This window comes from Triticum dicoccoides, chromosome 4A, assembly GCF_002162155.2.
Source record: "Triticum dicoccoides isolate Atlit2015 ecotype Zavitan chromosome 4A, WEW_v2.0, whole genome shotgun sequence".
Classification (NCBI taxonomy): Eukaryota; Viridiplantae; Streptophyta; class Magnoliopsida; order Poales; family Poaceae; genus Triticum; species Triticum dicoccoides.
Genome location: NC_041386.1, coordinates 711000315 through 711022153, shown reverse-complemented (window position 1 = coordinate 711022153; position 21839 = coordinate 711000315). Strand labels below are relative to the sequence as shown.

At 46.9% G+C, this 21839-nt stretch overlaps 1 pseudogene; it reads left to right on the top strand.

The window, feature by feature from the left end:
- The first annotated feature begins 1743 nt into the window (after positions 1 to 1743).
- Positions 1744 to 20379, top strand: LOC119284193 (annotated as a pseudogene).
- The last annotated feature ends 1460 nt before the right edge of the window (positions 20380 to 21839 follow it).

Here is a 21839-nt window from a genome sequence, read left to right as displayed (position 1 = left end):
ATATCATTTGGGAAACTCTTACCATCACCCGGCGGATCGCAGCGGCCGCGTCCTCCACCTCCCCTGCGTTACACGTGTCCCAGTGAGAGCCCGCATACCATCCTTTGTCGAACGCGCTTATGCAACAGGAGCTATGTTTTTAAAACATATGTAGTGTTGCAGTGGTCTACGACGGGTCTACGTTTTGCAACAAAACTTCTTTTGTGAAATTTTTCTACAACAAAATTCCAATGAAACTTCTCTTGCAAAAAAATTCTGCAAGAAGACCTCTGTTGCAAAAAAAAGGCAACAAAAACTCAGTTGCAAAAATGCAACAAACAACTGTTGCAAAATACTCCCTCCGTCCCAAAATTCTTGTCTTAGTTTGTCTAAATACGGATGTATCAACTCACGTTTTGGTATTAGATACATCCGTATCTAGACTAATCCAAGACAAGAATTTTAGGATGGAGGAAGTAATTCTGTAATAAGACCTGTGTTACATAAATAATTCTGCAACAAGACATGTGTTGCTATGATGGGGCGCGCTCGGACGCGTAGCACTGCCCATATCATTTTGACTGGAGTTAGTTTCCGAGCGGGCCAGTGTCAATTTTGTTTTAGAGGAAGCGGTCCAGTGTTAGGAGTTAATCACGATGAGGTATGTCCGGGTAGGACCAGGCACGTGGATTCAGCGTGGCGTGCTGCTCAAGAAATCGATCAAACCCAGTTTTTTTTTCTTTTGAGAAATTTTTTCATTCAAATCACGAATCAGTACAAAGTAGGTGACCCTTACAAGCACACTGAAATGCAAACATAAAGGACCATGAACACCTAGAGTACCCTAAGACAACCATAACACAAGAAGATCTCCGGAGCCCTGGGTCATCATTCCTAAATCTTGAGAGAAGACCCCTGCAGCAGAAGGATCTGCAACCAGTCGCAAACAGGTCATCATCTTCGACCACGATACAATTGCCGCCACGCCGCTTCCTCCTCTCTTGACACCAGCACTGAGAGGGCATGGACATCAATCCAACACATCTGCAACAGCCGTCACCATCTTTGGCTTTGAGTACCGCGAAAAGTGTCTCTTCCGGAAGGAAGAGAACTCGAGTCGTCCGACCGATCCACCATCGCGGCCGGGCCATCCGCCCTGGCAAAGTTGGATCTCCCACCAGCATCAGCGCAGAGGAAGGAGAAGAACAGCAGCAGCAAATCATACGAACAAGGAAGAAGAAAGGTCTTCGGCTCCCTGCCTCCATCACCCATCTATGGATCCAAACAGCCAGTGCAGATGGACCTCCAACCACCATAGCCCGTGACCTCGACGAGATCCGGGGATCCCCAACACCGCTGGCTCCTAGACGAAGGCAAAACCTCGCCTGACCGCGAACGGAGCCCGGAGAAACTTATTACGACGCGACACCACCGCAACGGCCTCGGCGACGTCTCCTTCAACCCTAACCCTACCACACACCCACCTAGTGAACAGACCCGAGGTTCCCCGTCCCTCCCGCTGCCGGAGCGGCCGACGGAGAGAGAGGGAACCGGCGACGTCACCGGCGGCGCGCAAGGGACCCCTAGTCGCCTCCTTGATCGCCTCGAGCGATCCAACTTTTCCGGGCTAGTAATCGAGAGAGGAATATTCCCAAACCCAGCTTTTTATTGGTTGCCGTCGTCGTAGCTAAGCCTCCCATAGAATCAATCTACCCAGCGAGCTTCAAACCAGGTCGCTCCTCGTCTTCGATCACCTCCAAAGAGATGGGGGAGGGGGAGAAGGCCATGATTAGAGTACTGCCCGTCACTGCCGTTGGATTGGCCTGTACAGCTTTGAGGCTGTACGAGGAAGAGCTCAGGTCCTTCTTCACCTCCAGGCCTGCCTTCCTCAAGACCTTGGACCCAGCCGGGGCTGATCCGGTCATCGGCTGCGACGACGAGATCGACCGCGTCATCTGCATCCTCTGCGGCCGAACCAAGAACTGCGCCGCGCTCGTCGGGGCGGCCGGCGTCGGCAAGACGGCCATCGTCGAGGCCCTCGCCCAGCGCATCACAGCTGGGGCGGTCCCCGCCGCGCTTGTCGGGGCCCGCATCGCAGAGCTTGACGTCGGGGCGATGGTCGCTGGTACCCAGTGGCGCGGCATGTTCGAGTAGCGCTTGAAGGATGCGATCAATCAGGCGGAGGATGCTGATGGCAAACTCATCCTCTTCATTGACGAGATGCACATGATTGTTGGTGCTGGCGACCGAGACGGCCTCGGGGACGCCGCCAACATCCTCAAGCCGGCGTTAGCCCGTGGCCGCATCCGTTGCATAGGCGCTACCACATCCGAAGAGTACCGCAGATACATCCAGAAGGATGCGGCCCGTGAGCGGCGGTTCCAAAAGGTTGACGTCGATGAGCCGAGCGTGCAGGCGAGAGTTGCCATTCTGCAGGGGCTGAAGCAGCGGTACCAAGACCATCATGGACTGACGATTCGCGACGACGCTCTAGTTGCTGCCGCACAGCTCGCCGCCCGTTATACTACAGGTACTCCATTCGTTCCAAATTACTCGTCGTGGTTTTAGCTGGTTTTAGTTCACAGCTAAAACCACGACGAGTAATTTGAAATGGAGGAAGTAATATGTTCGTGATGTGGTTAAGAATTTAATTCAATGTACTTTCATATTGGGTCTATGCATCTCGAAGAAATTGTGGATTTTACTCTTGTGATCTTGTCAGGTCGCGAGTTTCCTGATAAAGCAATTGATTTGATGGACGAGCCATGCACTACCGTGAAGTTGCATAAACCAAAAGAAGTTCAGAATAAGGAAACTAATGCAACAAATGCACCGGAAGAGATAACCGTTGGTCCATGTCATATTGCACAGGGTTTTTTTTTTTTTGAAAAGGGGGCTTCCCGGCCTCTGCATCAGAACAATGCATACGGCCATAATTATAAATAAATAGGTTCGACAATATCTCAAAGTCTGGAAATGTAAATAAAGGCGAGCTCACACAGAGCCTCAACGCAAACAGACAAAAAGCCACAAAGCCACAACCGGCTGGCAGAATAAAGATAGGAAAACTAATCGCCTATCCTATTACATGACCGTCATCCAAACCGGTTGAAGATATCCCGCGCAACCATCTCTCACCGGACAGATCCAGTAACCAAACGCTCCCTGGCCGCCATCGGAGTGAGTAAGGACCACAAACGGATCAGCGCCGTAGCACGGAATAAAACCTGCAAAAAATGAATAGTTGTTGTTCTGTTAAAAGTCAAATCATTCCTGCAGTTCCAAATTACCCATAACAACGCACATACTCCTACACGAATGTGTCCTGTATCGAACTCTATCCCAGCAAGCCACGTTCCAAACAACGAACCTACCGAGTCCGACGGAGTAATGTTAAAGGCAATTTGCACAGTGCGCCACAAGACTCTCGCCAACGGGCACTCGAAGAAGAGGTGCTTAATGGTCTCGTCCCGATCACAGAAGCTACACCTAGTAGAGCCTGTCCAATTGCGCTTAACCAAGTTGTCCTTTGTTAAAATGACTTGTTTATGTACAAACCACATAAACACTTTAATCTTTAAAGGAACTTTAACTTTTCAAACATGTTTGGAACTAGGAATGACAGTAGAGTTAATGACATCGATATACATCGACTTAACCGTCAACACTCCAGACCTAGTAAGTTTCCAACACAATTGATCGGACTGATGAGCTAACTGAACCTCCATCAGTCTAGTCACCAAATGAAGCCAAGCTTCCCACCTATCACCAATAAGCACCCTCCGAAACTGGATATTAAGGAGAACGGACTGCATAATCGTTGCAACCAGCGCGTCACGTCGTTGAACAATACGATACAGGGACGGGTACTGTAACGCCACTGGCGTATCACCAAGCCAAGTATCCTTCCAGAAACGGGTATTGTTACCATTACCGACGATAAACTTTGTTCTATTAAAGAAGGCAACCTTAACTCTCATAAGCCCCTTCCAAACGGCGAGTCCGTTTGTCTCACGGTCACCTGTGACAAAGTCTTGGATTGCAGATACTTGTTACGAAGAATTTGTGCCCACGTTGCGTCTGTCTCAACAGATAACTTATACAGCCACTTACTGAGAAGGCATCTGTTCTTGACCTCAAGATTCTCAACACCCAGACCCCCTTGGTCCTTTGGTCGACAGATGACATCCCATTTGGCTAGTCGGTACTTTCTCTTAAGGTCATCACTCTGCCAAAAAAATCTTGATCGGTAAAGGTCCAGCCTTTTCCGAACCCCGACTGGAACTTGGAAGAACGATAGAAGGAACATCGGCATACTCGTGAGCACCAAATTGATAAGAATCAGCCGGCCTCCATAAGACATGAGTTTGCCCTTCCAGCAACTAAGTTTTTTCTCAAACCGATCCTCGATGCACTTCCACTCTCTGTTTGATAGCTTACGATGGTGAATGGGTATACCTAGGTACGTAAAAGGCAAAGCCCCTAATTCACATCCAAACAATTGCCTATAAGCCTCTTGTTCCTCCTTGGCTCTACCAAAGCAGAACAACTCGCTTTTGTGAAAGTTAATCTTTAATCCGAACAATCTATTATATATAAAAAGTGCTTGACGGGTTAACCAGAAAAAGATAAATATGCTAGAAATTACCACTATAATCAGAAACATCCGATCATTGATATGGTGGACCCTCTATTAATCAACCAAACATGACCCTTAGATCTTTATAAGCGGCGATGCGCTTTCAGTGGGAGGAGACGTTCCCGTCGACAACGAGGCGACTACGGTTGCTTCGTAAATCTCAAGATGATATGGCGACTCAGTCTCTCAGAGGTGCTCATAGGGGTAGGGTGTGTGTGTGCGCGTTCATAGGGGTGAGTGTATGCGCGTGTATATGAGCGCTTGTGTCTGTACTGATGCTCAAAAAGATCTTTATAAGTAAATCTGGGCCCATACCATGTCTATATATCTATATAACGTCTTGGACTAGATCTCTTGTTAGGCCAATCAAAAGAGATCAATTAATTCTACCACGTCATAGAAAAAATAAGGGACACGTAAAGTAAAAAAAAATAGTACAGCAGATCACAGATGATCTCTTAATTCTGCCCATATTACAGAAAAAATTAAGGGACAGGTAAAATAAAAAAAACTTAGTACAACATATCAAAGGAGATTTTTAATTCTGCTCACGTCACAAAAAAGAGACCAGCCGCAGGTAGACTTTAAGAAAAAAAGAACAACGTGCGGCAGGTATGATCAAGCAAAGGGGAGCAGCGGCAGCTTCGTTGGGGCGTAACCCTCTCAGCGACGCGCCACATCGGAACCCGGATGTGGTGGAAAATGGGCAAGGGCCGGGCCGTCACCCCCCAAGTGGCGCGCCGTATCTTGATCTGGATACGGTGGCAAGTGAGCGAGGATCGGGTCGTCGCATCCTTAGTGGCGCGCTACATCGGCGCCCGGATGTAGTGGAAAATGAGCAAGGGTCTTCGCATTTGACTCGACGAGTGCGAAGGGTAAAGAAGCTAGCCGAGCCTAGGAGGATTCGCTTAGGTAGCTGGAACGTAGGGTCTCTGACAGGGAAGCTTCGGGAGCTAGTTGATGCAGCAGTGAGGAGAGGTGTTGATATTCTTTGCGTCCAAGAAACCAAATGGAGAGGACAGAAGGCGAAGGAGGTGGAGGATACCGGCTTCAAGCTGTGGTACACGGGGACGGCTGCAAACAGAAATGGCGTAGGCATCTTGATCAACAAGAGCCTCAAGTATGGAGTGGTAGACGTCAGGAGACGTGGGGACCGGATTATCCTGGTCAAGCTGGTAGCTAAGGACTTGGTTCTCAATGTTATCAGCGCATATGCCCCGCAAGTAGGCCACAATGAGAACACCAAGAGGGAGTTCTGGGAAGGCTTGGAAGACATGGTTAGGAGTGTACCGATTGGTGAGAAGCTCTTCATAGGAGGAGACCTCAATGGCCACGTGGGTACATCTAACACAGGTTTTGAAGGGGCGCATGGGGGCTTTGGCTATGGCATCAGGAATCAAGAAGGAGAAGATGTCTTAAGCTTTGCTCTAGCCTACAACATGATTGTAGCTAACACCCTCTTTAGAAAGAGAGAATCACATCTGGTGACTTTTAGTAGTGGCCAACACTCTAGCCAGATTGATTTCATCCTCTCGAGAAGAGAAGATAGGCGTGCGTGCCTAGACTGTAAGGTGATACCTGGGGAGAGTGTTGTACCCCAGCATAAGCTGGTGGTTGCTGACTTCCGCTTTCGGATTCGTGTCCAGTGGGATAAGCGTGCCAAGGTCGCTAGAACGAAGTGGTGGAAGCTCAAGGGGGAGGTAGCTCAGGTGTTCAAGGAGAGGGTATTTAAGGAGGGCCCTTGGGAGGAAGGAGGGGATGCGGACAATGTGTGGATGAAGATGGCGACTTGCATTCGTAGGGTGGCCTCGGAGGAGTTTGGAGTGTCCAGGGGAAGGAGAAGCGAAGATAAGGATACCTGGTGGTGGAATGATGATGTCCAGAAGGCGCTTAAAGAGAAGAAAGATTGCTTCAGACGCCTATACCTGGATAGGAGTGCAGACAACATAGAGAAGTACAAGATGGCGAAGAAGGCCACAAAGCGAGCTGTTGGTGAAGCAAGGGGTCGGGCATATGAGGACCTCTACCAACGGTTAGGCACGAAGGAAGGTGAAAGGGACATCTATAAGATGGCTAAGATCCGGGAGAGGAAGACGAGGGATATTGGCCAAGTCAAATGCATCAAGGACGGAGCAGGCCAACTCTTGGTGAAGGACGAAGAGATTAAGCATAGATGGCGGGAGTACTTCGACAAGCTGTTCAATGGGGAGAATGAGAGTTCTACCATTGAACTGAATGACTCCTTTGATGAGAAGGAGGCTTTAAAAAGGATGGAAGGAGGCAACGCGATGGGCCCTGATTGTATCCCCATTGAGGTGTGGAAAGGTCTCGGGGACATAGAGATAGTATGGCTAACCAAGCTTTTCAACCTCATTTTTCGGGCAAACAAGATGCCAGAAGAATGGAGACGGAGTATATTAGTACCAATCTTCAAGAACAAGGGGGATGTTCAGAGTTGTACTAATTACCGTGGAATTAAGCTGATGAGCCATACAATGAAGCTATGGGAGAGAGTCATTGAGCACCGCTTAAGAAGAATGACAAGCGTGACCAAAAATCAGTTTGGTTTCATGCCTGGGAGGTCGACCATGGAAGCCATTTTCTTGGTACGACAACTTATGGAGAGATATAGGGAGCATAAGAAGGACTTGCATATGGTGTTCATTGACTTGGAGAAGGCCTATGATAAGATACCGCGGAATGTCATGTGGTGGGCCTTGGAGAAACACAAAGTCCCAGCAAAGTACATTACCCTCATCAAGGACATGTACAATAATGTTGTGACAAGTGTTCGAACAAGTGATGTCGACACCGATGACTTCCCGATTAAGATAGGACTGCATCAGGGGTCAGCTTTGAGCCCTTATCTTTTTGCATTGGTGATGGATGAGGTCACAAGGGGTATACAAGGAGATATCCCATGGTGTATGCTCTTTGCGAATGATGTGGTGCTAGTTGACGATAGTCGGACGGGGGTAAATAGGAAGTTAGAGTTATGGAGACAAACCTTGGAATCGAAAGGGTTTAGGCTTAGTAGAACTAAAACTGAGTACATGATGTGCGGTTTCAGTACTACTAGCTGTGAGGAGGAGGAGGTTAGCCTTGATGGCCAGGTGGTACCTCGGAAGGACACCTTTCGGTATTTGGGGTCAATGTTGCAGGAGGATGGGGGTATTGATGAAGATGTGAACCATCGAATCAAAGCCGGATGGATGAAGTGGCGCCAAGCTTCTGGCATTCTCTGTGACAAGAGAGTGCCACAAAAGTTAAAAGGCAAGTTCTACAGGACGGCGGTTCGACCCGCAATGTTGTATGGCGCGGAGTGTTGGCCAACTAAAAGGCGACATGTTCAACAGTTAGGTGTGGCGGAGATGCGTATGTTGAGATGGATGTGTGGCACACAAGGAAGGATCGAGTGCGGAATGATGATATACGAGATAGAGTTGGGGTAGCACCAATTGAGGAGAAGCTTGTCCAACATCGTTTGAGATGGTTTGGGCATATTCAGCGCAGGCCTCCAGAAGCTTCAGTGCACAGCGGACGGCTAAAGCGTGCGGAGAATGTCAAGAGAGGGCAGGGTCGACCGATTTTGATATGAGAGGAGTCCGTTAAGAGAGACCTGAAGGATTGGAGTATCGACAAAGAGCTAGCTATGGATAGGGATGCGTGGAAGCTTGCTATCCATGTGCCAGAGCCATGAGTTGGTTGCGAGATCTTATGGGTTTTACCTCTAGCCTACCCCAACTTGTTTGGGACTAAAGGCTTTGTTGTTGTTGTTGTTGTTGTTACTAACAGGAGCAACGGCAGCTATGGGGGAAGTTTCCAGGTTGGGCTGCATGTTTCACAAAAAAGGTACGTACTACTATTTTTTCCATGAGAATATTGCTTGAGAATGGAAGAAGAATTACAGGACGGCATGGCGGCTCCATTGATCATGTACGATTAATTGAGGGCAATGTTAAAACTCTTAATTCTGCAGTTCCAGAGAGATCTCTTAATTCTTCTCACACCATAAAAAAGCCAGCGACAGTTTTTTTTTAAATGGACCAATGGCATGTACTCCCTCTGTCCGGAAATACTTGTCATCAAAATGGATAAAAGGGGGTGTATCTACACGTATTTTAGTTTTAGATACATCTCTTTTTACCCATTTTGATGACAAGTATTTTCGGACGGAGGGAGTACGATGAAGAAACTTAATAAGAAGGAGCAGCAGCAGCTATACGGTGGGAGTTTCCAGGTTGGCCGCATATTTGACAAACAAGATACATATTATTTTTTGCATGATTATATTGCTGGAGCATGAAAAAAAAATATAGACGATGGCTGCGCCTAATTCTGTGGATCATAGTAGAGAGACATACAACCTTGTACGTACTTGCTCCTTGTATGTACTTACTGGGGCAAACAAAGAACACAATGAGACAAAAGTTACACAAAGATAACCGTAGAGTTTAGCAACGTACTATGTAGCCATTCATGCTTGGTGAAACTACAAATTAAGCATCTGAATCACCTAGATGAAACCAAGTATAAGAGATAACATACTTGGTTTGTGACTAATCAAGACATTAAGATAATATGACATGGCCAATTCTTTTCTTCAAAATCTTACAACAACAGTATTTTCTTCTTAAAAGATCCCCACCATTGATTTGGACTCCCACTTGAACTGCAAAACATAAGTGATTATGACAATGTATCAATTATAAAATAAAATTGAGTATTTGTCTGCACATGACTCTGGATCTATGAAGCAGATCATGGGATGGGAGAGCTATTGACTATGATCGTATGGTCGTCATGCACCACTGGTACAAATTAAGAAACACATGTGCTGCATGGAGTGTTATTGTGGTGTACTTCCTAGCAAGCAATCTACCCGTTCATGTACCATGGCAATGCCAAGAGACCGGGGGGAGTATTTTGTGTCCATAATTAATGACGGAGTTAATACAATCTTTGTTCTACTTTCAAGGTTGTTTAAAACCTAGAATGTGTGGGCTAGCTACCCAAGATACTTGACCAGAACAACAGAGGCTCGGCGTGATGATAGAAGGGAGTCGTGCTTTAAGCACGGAACATGGCGATAGAAGACGACACCGGTGGTCAGGCATGTGGTTAGACAAAGTGAGGAGAAGATGCTGATGCAATATTGGCGAGTAGCATCTTCAAATTTTTGACTGATTTAAACTGGATTACGCATCCAAGTATACAACAATCCAAGTTGTCACCCTTGGAAAATGAGATAATTAAAGTTGGTTAGCAAATATAGGAAACCAGCAGTGATGTGCATTTGTCGGCAATCCTAAAGCACTACCCAGTTCTCTACTAAGGAGCATTGTTGACCAAATGTGAAGATTTTGGAACCTCAGAGCTAATAGAAATGATTCTGAGGGCGAAGACACGTAGTGAAATGAACGACTAATTAATACAAATAATAATTTTGTTTGAAATATGTTTTCCAAGGAAGTGTAGAGATCCTTCCACATCACAAAACAAATACATGTGAGAGTGTACATAGGATGTGTGGATTAAAGAGCGATGAGAGAGTGGAAGGAATTTATAAAAGCAATACTACATGTGATAAGTGTGTTTGATCATAGAAAACAAGCATGAACATGTGTCATTATAAAATTATGGATGCATTAAACTCTCAAACCAAACTAATATTATTACATTTTCTAAAATGAATGTACTGTGAAGAAATTTATTTTTAACAATACATTCATAGACAAAATAGCAATCAAAGTTATATTTTGGTGAGGGTAACCATTTCTGGAAGTATTTTCGAACATGTGAGTAAATAAGAAAAAGAAGACTCAGATAAAGAAAACATCATTTTGTTTGATCACCAGTGACCATGGAGGGATTCTTTTCTTTTATTCACGTCATAAATCAATTCCTTTTAATATTAGTTAAAAATATGTAAATATTTATATGCAATATAAGTACTTGGTTAAAATTTATATATTTTCACCATGATATTATAATCTTACACTATGTCATCATATATATCATAACTGTTGTATTTAATTTCGATGACTTATAATGTGCGTGTTCTTAGTTAGTACATTTTTGAGAAAAATAGTACTAAAGATTAAGATGTTTCATGTATGTACACTTTCTCTAATATACATATGCATTATTTTTTAACACAATACAGATACATACGCTCATATATACACACATACGTTCATCTCTATGAGCGCGCACACACACACCTTACTCCAATGAGCACATTCAAGAGACTGAGCCGACAAATCAACTTCAGATTTACGATGTCAGCACAAGCACTTCCATAGTAAATGGGAATGTCTCCTTCGTTGAAGGAACATCACCGGAAGCCTTGAATAAGTACAAGAAAACGCAAGCACCCGTGCCACACCTAGGATTTGAACCCTGTTGGGATGGTTCCACCATAAAAAAACCTAACCATCAGAGTTAGGCTCAGTTTGCTATGCATATGCATATTTGACCATTAGTTTATCTAGGAATATTTTCGTACAAAACAATAAAATATATATAATGCAAACAATATGAAAAAACTAAAACTAATGACAATATTTAAATTTAAGGTGATCAACCTAATATTCATGCATATTGGTAATCAAGATACAAAAGTTATTTGTCCTCGAACATACATAGTATATATATATATAACTCTCTACGATACATACTATATGTTCGTTATAATAGAGTTATTCAGGAAGTTAGTGTTACAAAGAATTATACCATTATAATTTCCAAAAGTAGAAATATTTATTGCTTTTAGATGTACTAACTCACTCTTAGGATAATTACTAAAAATAATAGTACTCCCTGCAATCGTACAAATATAACTTCAAGAAAAGACCGGTTATAAACAAAATTAAGTACCCCATGCATAATTAACAAGTGAATGATGAAGGGATAAAACATATATTTATATATCAATAAAAACCCAAACATGCAAAAGAAAAAACTATGTTCGCAAAGTCTTATATTAAAAAAATTCTCACATTTGGTTTTAATTATTTCTTTAGATAAATCAAATAATATAATTTCACCATATAACTTTATAAAGTTCTAGCCCGTGCATCGAGCGGGCCACTCTGCTAGTTGTTCAAATAAGCATAACACCAGCTTCATATTTCACGCTTTTACCAAGTCATGCTCCATAAAGATGATTGTATCATCAGCGTACTGCAGAATAGAGACACCCCCATCAACCAGATGAGGCACCAAGCCACCCACCTGACCGGCCTCCTTTGCCGTTCCTATAAGAATTGCCAACATGTCCGCCACAATGTTGAACAAAATAGGAGACATCGAATCACCTTGCCTCGGGCCTTTGTGTGTCTGGAAATAATGACCTATATCATCATTCACTTTAATTCCAATACTACCTTTTTGCGTGAAGGATTCTACCTGGCGTCGCCAAGCTTCATCAAATCCCTTCATACGTAAGGCCTGTTCAAGGAAGGGCCATTTGACTTTGTCATACGCTTTCTCGAAATCCACTTTGAAAATAACTCCATCCAGTTTTTTCGTGTGGATCTCATGGAGCGTTTCATGAAGGACCACAACCCCTTCAAGGATGTTCCTGTCCGGCATGAAAGCAGTTTGGGTAGGCTGAACCACATCATGCGCAAATCTGTGTGAGCCTATTAGTCCCAACCTTGGTAAAGATTTTGAACTAACATTCAGAAGACAGATGGGCCTGAATTGCTCAATTCTCACAGTCACAGTTTTCTTAGGGAGAAGGTTATCGTACCAAAATTCAGCTGAAAAAGCTGAAGCTGTCCAGAGAAGAGATTATTAAATAGAGGCAACATATCCCCCTTAATAATATGCTAGCACTTTTTATAAAACTCCGCAGGAAAACCATCAGGGCCCGGCGCCTTGTTATTTTTCATTTGCGATATGGCCTCGAACACCTCTTTCTCAGAAAAAGGAGCCGCGAGAATATCATTCTTCACCGCTGTGAGTTGAGGAACATCCTCAACCCTGGACTCATCCAAGGACACACAGTTATCCTCAGGAGGACCAAACAGCTACTTGTAATACTCAGTAATATACCGCTTAAGGTTTTCATGACCTACAATTGTTCATTCATCTTGCTCAAGCTGAAAGATCCTCTTCTTTCTATGTTTACCATTAGCGATCATGTGAAAGAATTGAGTGTTCGCATCCCCCTGGACTAACCGCCGGACCTTGGCGCGCAACGCCCACTTCAATTCCTCCTCTCGAAGGAGTTCTTTCAGCCTCATCTCCGCATCAAGCTTGGCATGAAGCTCCGCGGCCGGCAGTACCGTGGTTTCAGCTTTCATATCTAGGGCCTGAATAAGGGAAATGAGCCTTTCCTTTTCAACCTTATAAATCCCGCTAAGATGCTTAGCCCAACCACGCAAGAAGCTTCTCAAATGCCTAATCTTATTCTGTCAGCGCTGAAGCGCAGTCTTCCCTCCTGAATCCTTAGCCCACTCTCTGGCTACGAGATCAAAGAAACCTTCTCGTTCAAACCAAGCCAGCTCAAATGAGAAGGAGTTTTTATTACCCAGGTGGGTGGCCTCACCGGAGTCCACAAACAACGGCCTGTGATCAGAAATCCCGCGGGACAAAGCCTGAACATTTACTAGAGGAAACTTCTGTTCCCACTCGACGCTCGCCAACACTCGATCCAACTTCTCATACGTTGGATTTGGCATCGCGTTAGCCTAGGTGAATTTCCTACCCGACAGCTCAATTTCTCTCAGGTCAAGACTTTCAATGATAGTATTAAACATGAATGACCATCTGCCATCATAGTTATCATTGTTCTTATCCTCACGCCGTCTAATGATACTGAAATCACCCCCCACCAGGATAGGAAGCTGCTCGGAGCCGCAAATCCTAACGAGACCAGCCAAGAACTCGGGCTTGAGTTCGGGTTGCGCAGCCCCATATACTGCAACCAGAACCCAATTAAATCCATCATCCTTCGATCGTACCTGAAACTTGACCGCAAAGTCACCCATAACCACACTTCGAACCTCGAGCGCTTCGCATCGAACACCGAGCAAGATCCCACCCGATCTTCCTCTCAGTGGCAGGCAATGCCAATCGAAGTCAATCCCTCCTGACAAAGTATTAAGAAACTGAGGCGCAAAATTATCTCTACCGGTCTGCGATAGAGCGATAAAATCTAATCGATGCTCGACAGCCGCCTCAGCAAGAAATCTTCTTTTAGCCAAGTCCTTTAGACCTCTACTATTCCAAAAGATTCCCTTCATAGTTCATCATGGAATTTTTTGGCCGTACGAATCCTAGCACTCCTACTTACTGCTGACACTGGGTACACCTTCCGTTTCCACTTGCGCTTAGGGTTAACATGGCTCTGCAACTGGTCCTCTCAACCCGTCGCAGAAGGTCCATGCAAAACCGTCTGAGAAGTATCATCCTCCTCCGCCTCAGGAATAGGATGAATAAGGTCCACGCAGAAAGGATCAAGCACCCTGACCCCCAGAGCCTCAACCTCAGAATCACTCATGGGCCTAACCGCCGCTATATTACGAATCATCTCTAAGGCCCTCTCAGCCTCTAGATCAAGAAGGCCATTAACGGAATTAGAGATTTCAGTGACATTACTACCAAGTGAGACTCCTAATTGATTTGCATTTTCAACAATCTCATCATTAGAAAAATGCATAATGGAATTAGAAGTATTCACCGACATACCAGTAGTGACCTCAACGTCATGAAGCTTGGCCGCCCTCATGGCGCACTGCTGCTGAATGTCGTCCACATCTGGCAGAGTCTGGAGGCGATCGCTCACCCGTGGCCCCTCGGACATCTGATCCTGAATCCCTCCAAACGCAATCACCTCCTCACGAGAGAACCTGGATGGGGTGGGACCTCCTGCCTCATTCCTCCGGCAAGGCTGAACACAAGCCCCGACCACTGGCGTCGGGCTCACCCCACAAGGCGGAGCTGGAGGCGAGCGGGGGGAAGGGAGTGCATGGGCCACCTGCCCGAACTCCCCACCCCGCATCAGAGATGCCATAGCCCTAGGCGCCTCAGGGGAGGATGGCACCGAGGTCACCTGCCCCGAGCCCCCTCTCGATGGCACGGACGCCACTGGCAGCAAAAACAATGCGACGGGAGAAGAGGTGTCTGAGGCCACCTGCCCCAGACCCCCTCCCAACGTAGAGACTGACTCGGGCGCCACGTGTCCCAACAGTCCAACGTCGGCAAGAGAGGGGCAACCCGAGGCCGCCTGCCCCGGGCCATCTGCCGACAAACCAGCCACGTCCTGGGGAGGGGCACCGTGGTGAGCACGAGAGGGAGTGGCCACCTGCCGACTCACCTCCTCCACTCCCCAAACCGGTACCGGCGAATCACCAGGAACCCCCAGACTAGCACACAGAGTATCCTCAAAAACCAAAGCAGGCAACGCATGCTCAAAAGCCTCCTCGGACTCCACCCGATCGCTCCACAGTCTCGGGGGAGCAGAAGCGGGTTCAAAGGACCCAAATCTCAGAGTCGTCGTAGGCACCAAGGAAGGTGGAGGCGCTCCTCCCTCAGTCATCGTGGGCTTGGACCCCGGTCCCTTGGACTGCTGCCGTCCAGAGTCGTCGACCGCCGGCTCCTTAGCTCCCGCGCTACCATCACCCTCGTGCATATCCATGTCCGACCCGTGAGCCTCCGCAGCCAAAAGGCTCTCATCCTCAAACTCAATAACCAGACTATAAATCCTGCCTCGATAAGCCCATTTGACAACTTCCGGCACAAAGTCGGTGTTCAGAATACTAACCAGAACCCGAGCAATCCCGTGAGCTCTGGTAAACGCCATATCCACCCGCTCAGGCTTTCCCATCAAAATACCCAAACTGGCCACAACCCGAGCATCCTGCAACGGCTTGGAGGGGACCCCAGAGAAATGCAACCACGCCTGAGTAAGCGGCTTGCCCTGAGGCTCTACCTGCTTCCACTCGTGAAACTCAAGGACGCAATCAGTTCCTGGCACTTTACACATCCCAAAACTCAGCAACCTCTGCAGATGCTCCACCGAAGGAAACTCAACTTTGAACATCTTATCAGCGAGGCTGACGAGGTCCCACTCCCGAAGCCTCTGCACGATCTGTGCCTCAGATACCTCCCCTTTAGTGACCTTGACAATCTCCGTAGTCATGGTCGGTGTCTCATCAGCCACCTCTCTCTCATTCGGAGACTCAAAAAACGTGAGCTCGGCACAGTAAACTCCATACATCATAAGTGACGGCGCCTGATCTCGCAGCATCGGGTAGTCCCAGAGTCGTGTGCCGGCTTACCACAGGTATCACAAAGCAGAGCCACACACTCCGCAATGAAGTGGCCCTTGTCTCCACATCTATAACAAAGCATCTTTTCCTTCTTGCGCGCCCATTTGGACGCCCTATCAGACTCAGCCCTGTCCGACATCTCCACTGACACATCAGCCATAACCTCGTTCTCATGAACCTGAACAGTAGCAAGAGCGTCTCCTTGTGAGGAGTTTCCATTTGTTTATGTGTGATGTTCATGCCACCTTCTATTGTTATATATGATGAAGGTTGTGAGCCGATGGACTAAAATTCCGATCACCACACTTGGCCGAGAGGAAGAGAAGTTGAGCCCCCTAGCAGACAGATTGCATGAGAGGGTTGTTGGACAGCATGAAGCCGTTAATTTGGTTGCCCAAGAAGTGCTACGTTCTAGGGTCGGCTTCGATCAATCTGGTCAACCAATTGGCTCTTTCCTCTTTTTGGGCCCAGCTGGTGTTGGAAAGACAGAGCTTGCGAAAGCACTTGCCGAGAAGTTGTTTGACAATGCGAAGGCATTAGTCCGCTTTGACATGTCTGAATATGCCGGCAGTGGTTCTGTGTCACGTCTCATTGGAGGACCTCGAAGGTTTAGCTTGTACACACTTTGGTCTTGTATTTCTTTCTGAAATTCCTACTCATGTCTGACTTTTTCATTTGACTTTGTGAAGCTATGAACACTAGTAGAAAACGGAGCTTTAAAACCGGTTTGTAAGGGCCTTTAGTGCCGGTTATGGAACCGGCACTAAAGTGTGGGCACTAAAGGCCCCCCCTCTCTTTAGTACCGATTCGGCACGAACCGGCGCTAAAGTCCCACCACGTGGCGTGAGCTCGCGCCCTAGTATGGGAGACCTTTAGTACCGGTTGGTGTTACCAACCGGTACTAAAGGTTTTTTTTGAATTTTTTTTTTGAAAATTTTGAAAAAAATTGATTTTTTTCTATTTTTAATTTTTCTGAATTATTTGATGATTTAGTCTCTAATCACCTCTCTTAACTGCTCAAGTGTGGATCACTCATTTCAAATCATCTAACTTCCCGACCGGTCACCCATCCCTCTCACTACTCCAGCCCGAGCACGCTTAACTTTCAAGTTCTATTCTCCTTCCGAGTCTGCACTTGTTGTTTTCCTGACAATAGTAAGATGTCAATCCTATTAACCCTCAGGAGTTTAGCTTGAGCATGAAGTCACACATTTCACCGTTTGAGTTTGAAACTATTATTCTAAAAAAACAGTAATTATTTAGTAACGCTAATATTTCTTGAATAAGTTTGACCATAGTTTGACCAAAATTCAAAAAATTCAAATAATTATTTAGTAACACTAATATTCTTGATTAATTATGTAGTAACATTAATACTTCTTGAATAAGTAGTTTGACCAAATTTAACCAAATTTTTTTAAAAAAAATTGAAATTTGACCATATCTTTTTTTCCTTTTGGAATTTGAGGATTCTAAAAAATTCCAAACCGGTCGTAGGCGGTCTCCATCGGATGCGGATTTTCGTGCTGAACTTTTTGATATATTATATATTTTTTTCCGACATCGTATGCAAAAGTTATAGCCGTTTTACATTTTCCCTACACTTTTTGCAAAACATGTCCAAATTTAAGTTTTCAAATTTTCCTAACTAGTAGATATAGTAATATAACTACCTCTCAAAGGATTTTATTTTTTGAAGTTTTTATCATTTTCTTTTGATTTTTTCAAAACTGAAATGGCGATACAAGGGGGGGTAGAGTTTGAAAATTGGCCCCTTTAATACCAGTTCGTGGCACGAACCGGTACTATAGGTTAGACCTTTAGTACCGGTTGGTAGCACAAACCGGTACTAAAGGGGCTCGTGGGGACCCGGACTGACGCCAGCCTGCCACTACCCCTTTAGTACCGGTTCGTGGCACGGACCGGTACTAAAGACTCAACACGAACCGGTACTATTGATCGCAGCCACGAACCGGCACTATTGATCATATTAGTGCCGGTTTTTTTATAAACCGGCACTAATGTGCTTCACATTTGACCCTTTTTCTACTAGTGGAAGAAGATGGACAGCTCACCGAGAAAGTCAGGAGCCAACCGTGTTAGGAATAAACCGTGTGTGCGGATGTGCGTCGCGCGTGTGTGCGCGCGTTCGTGTCCGTGGTCACCAGCGTATGTGTGCGTGTGTGTTTGGGTCCGAGTCAGGCCGGTTTGTTGCCAGGCATGTGATCGTGAGGCGAACGCGTTGGTGTGGAGCGGAAGCGTAGGCGCTGCGTTTCTGTTAGCTAAAAAGCTGGCTGATCTCGTGTTTGTTACGAGATGTGTGGTGCGTCCAGGTTGTTGGCGTTTTTGTAGCGCCGGTAGCGTGCGTCCGCCTATATAGGTCTATGTAGCTCGTGATTTGTTGACAGTTCGAGCTGGAGAAAAACCCTGTTTGGCAGCGAGGCGTTCGTCGCCGCAAAACACCTGTGCGTTTATTTTTTCTTCTACCTCTGTCCCTGAAAACCAGTTCGTGCTATCTAGGGTTAGACCCAACAATTGGTATACAGAGCCTCGTTTGTTCCTCTGTTCGTGGCCACGGCGATCGTCCCACACGGCCCCGGGGGGAGCACGGTGTCCATGGCGATGCCGATGCTCACACCGGACAACTACACGGTGTGGGCGATCAAGGCCGAAGCCATCCTCGACGCCCAGAACCTCTGGGAAGCGGTGTCGCCGACGAGCGGCGCGGCGGTCGACGCGGGGAAGAATAAGACGGCGAGGGCGGTGCTGTTCGGTGCACTCTCCGAAGACCTGTTGATGCAGGTATCGACGAAGAAGACGGCGGCTGAGGTGTGGGCCAGCTTGAAGACGAGGTTCATCGGCGCCGATCGGGTCCAGGCGGCGCGGCTCTCCACTCTCCGTGGCGAGTTTGACAACCTGCGCATGGAGGAGGGGGAGGCGCTGGACGCGTACGCCGGCAAGATCGGCGGCATGGCAGCAAGGTATGTTGGCCTCGGCTCGACGCTCGGTGACGCCGCCATGGTGAAAAAACTGCTCAACACGGTGCCCGATCGGTTGTATGCCGCGGTGGCCGGGATCGAGCAGTTCTGCGACATGGAGACGATGGCGTTTGAGGAGGCGTTGAGCAGGCTCAAGGCGTTTGACGAACGCTTACGTCGGCGCACGCAGGACAACGGCGGACGAGGCGGCGATCAGTTGATGTTCACGGCGGCCCAGTGGGAGGCACGACAACGTCAGCGCGGCGGCAACCTCGACCACGACGACGGTGCGAGCAGCGTGGCTTCGGGCACGAGACGGCGGCACGGGAAGTGCTACAACTATGGCGTTCGTGGCCACTTCTCCCGTGACTGCCAGCAGCCGAAGAAGGAGAAGGCGCTCCTCGCCAACGTCGACGAAGAACCTGGCCACCGGGACTTTACAAGGGACAGTTTGGGATACACATACCTGTTTCATGAGAAGATCTTGTGCAGTTTCAAAGTTTTCTCCAGCCATTCTAGCTGACAGGTTCTCTGCTCCTAGACTTGAGCTCATGATGATGATGGAGTTCTTGAAATTTACGTTGTCCTTTTCCATCAACCAGCATGCCATCATCGAGGAGTTGAACGAGGCCCAAGACAAACTCCCCACGTACTCGGACATATAGCGTTGTTCTTTTTGACGAGGCGGATAGGCGCATCCCTCGATATTGAAGGTTCTCATTCAACTCCTCGATGATGGCATGCTGATTGATGGAAAAGGACGCAACGTAAATTTCAAGAACTATATCATCATCATGAGCTCAAGTCTAGGAGCAGAGAACCTGTCAGCTAGAATGGCTGGAGAAAACATTGAAACTGCACAAGATCTTCTCATGAAACAGGTATGTGTATCCCAAACTGTCCCTTGTAAAGTCCCGGTGCGCACCCTGCCGATTGACAAATTTACTTGTTGATGATGCAGGTCGAGAAACGCTTTAAGCCTGAATTTCTCAACAAACTGAGTGAAATTGTGATGTTTGAGCCGCTCTCACACGACGAACTGAGGGAGATCACGAGAATCCAGGTGAAGAGGGTCATTGATACGGCAGCTTATAAGGGCATCTCTCTGCTTGTAACAGATGCCGCATTGGATCTCATTTGGTCAGAAGGACATGACACGGCAAGTGCATGTTATTTTTACCAAACCAAATCATACTTATTTGCCTAGTTGTTTGTGCATATCCTGCTTACGATGCATACATGTACTATGCATTGCAGGTGTATGGCGCAAGGCCTATTAAAAGGTGGATGAAGAAAAATGTGACAAGAGTTCTTGTGGGCATGCTGGTCAATGGAGAAGCATGTCAAGGCTCGACCATCTCCATCGATGCCTCTGACGATAATAAGGGGCTGAAATACCAGGTACAGTAGTAGCATGCCGGAGGTGGCAGATCTACGTGGCCAGCTATGAGTTTTGCGTGCTATATCTGTATCTGTAACAAAACGGTCAGTACAAGTTCCAGGTTTGTGGGTAATTAATCTTGCTTGGTGGGACTTTACTTCACGATGTGCCCACCGAGGAAAGGGAAAACCTCTATGACTGACTGCTACTGAGTTTACATCTTCTATATGAAAACTAGGCCTCGGCTTGAGCTGCCTTTGATTTTCTACGTCGAAACCTTTCTCCCTCTCGAGCCGGCGCACCCTCCTCAGCTGGAGCCATCGATGCTCCCCAGATCTGGCGTCCGCCTTGTCAAAGGTGCGCATCGGCCATCTCTCTGACAACCAGCCATTGGGCCTCGCTCGGGGAGGTGGCAGGCTTGAATTAGCCTGTCTGAATTTGAGATGCCATTGTAATATTTGAAGAAGGACGGTCGGTACAACGCTTACCTGGGAGCTTGTGCGCAATCAATGTCGACTGGTGGCAACGGCAACATCGAGCTTGGACGTTGCGGAGGTAGGACCCAGCGAGGGTGTGAAAGCTCGATGGCGACGAGCTGTGGCTGCTAGAGGTCAATGGCCTTGAGAGCCACACTACCATACCAAACTCGGCGTAAAAGGGCATACATCTGACAACTTGAAAATTAAGCTTCGGCTTGAGCTGACTTTGTGACCCTTTTTCCCTCTCCAGCAGCCGCGCCCTCCTCAGCCCCTAGCCCCCGACGCTTCCCCGATTTGGCGGCCGCCATGTCGGTGGTATGCATCGGCGGCACACTGTAATTGTGCCCTTTCTCTGAAAACTCGCTCGGGGAGGTGGCGGACTTGAATAAGACTTTGAGATGTTGGTGCAATACTTGGAAGAAGAAGAACAATCAATACATTGCTTACCTCGGAGCTCGTGCTCAATCAATGTCGACCGATGCGCATGGTGGCAGCGAGCTTAGCGAGGTTGTGGAGAGAGGACCTGACGAGGCGGGTGGAAGGTCGACAGCACCGACCCAAGGCTGTGAGAGGTCCATGGCCTCGAGCGCCTATTCAGGTCTCCCATTTCTTCTTTGATTTTGCTCCTTAAATGTAAAAATGTTACAAAGATTGCCCACTAGCATTGATGGATCATGTACCCTGGATCACTAGAATGGATGGTCCACATTCCTTAAGAAGGCAAAATTACTCGTCTAATTGGATAAAACCAGATGAAAACTCCATTCAAGGGCATGAGGCTGTCCTCTGGTGGAAACTAGGGAAAACTACATTTAGCATATAGCGATTCTTTTCCCTAGCAAAAAACATACGGTTTCTTTGTCCTTTGTCAGTGCGTGTACGTCGCCAAGAGTTTCCTCAGTCGACTGTGAGATTCTCCCCGTTGATTGTCAATCTCTCTTCCTAAGATCTGCGGGTTTGTTCCATCCATGGAGCAGGGCCGTACCTGAAAATTCAGGGGCCCGGTGCGATATATAAAATTAGGCCTTTTAAAAAGAAATACTAGTTTCCACTATATATATATATATATATATATATATATATAAATACTAATTATGAAAT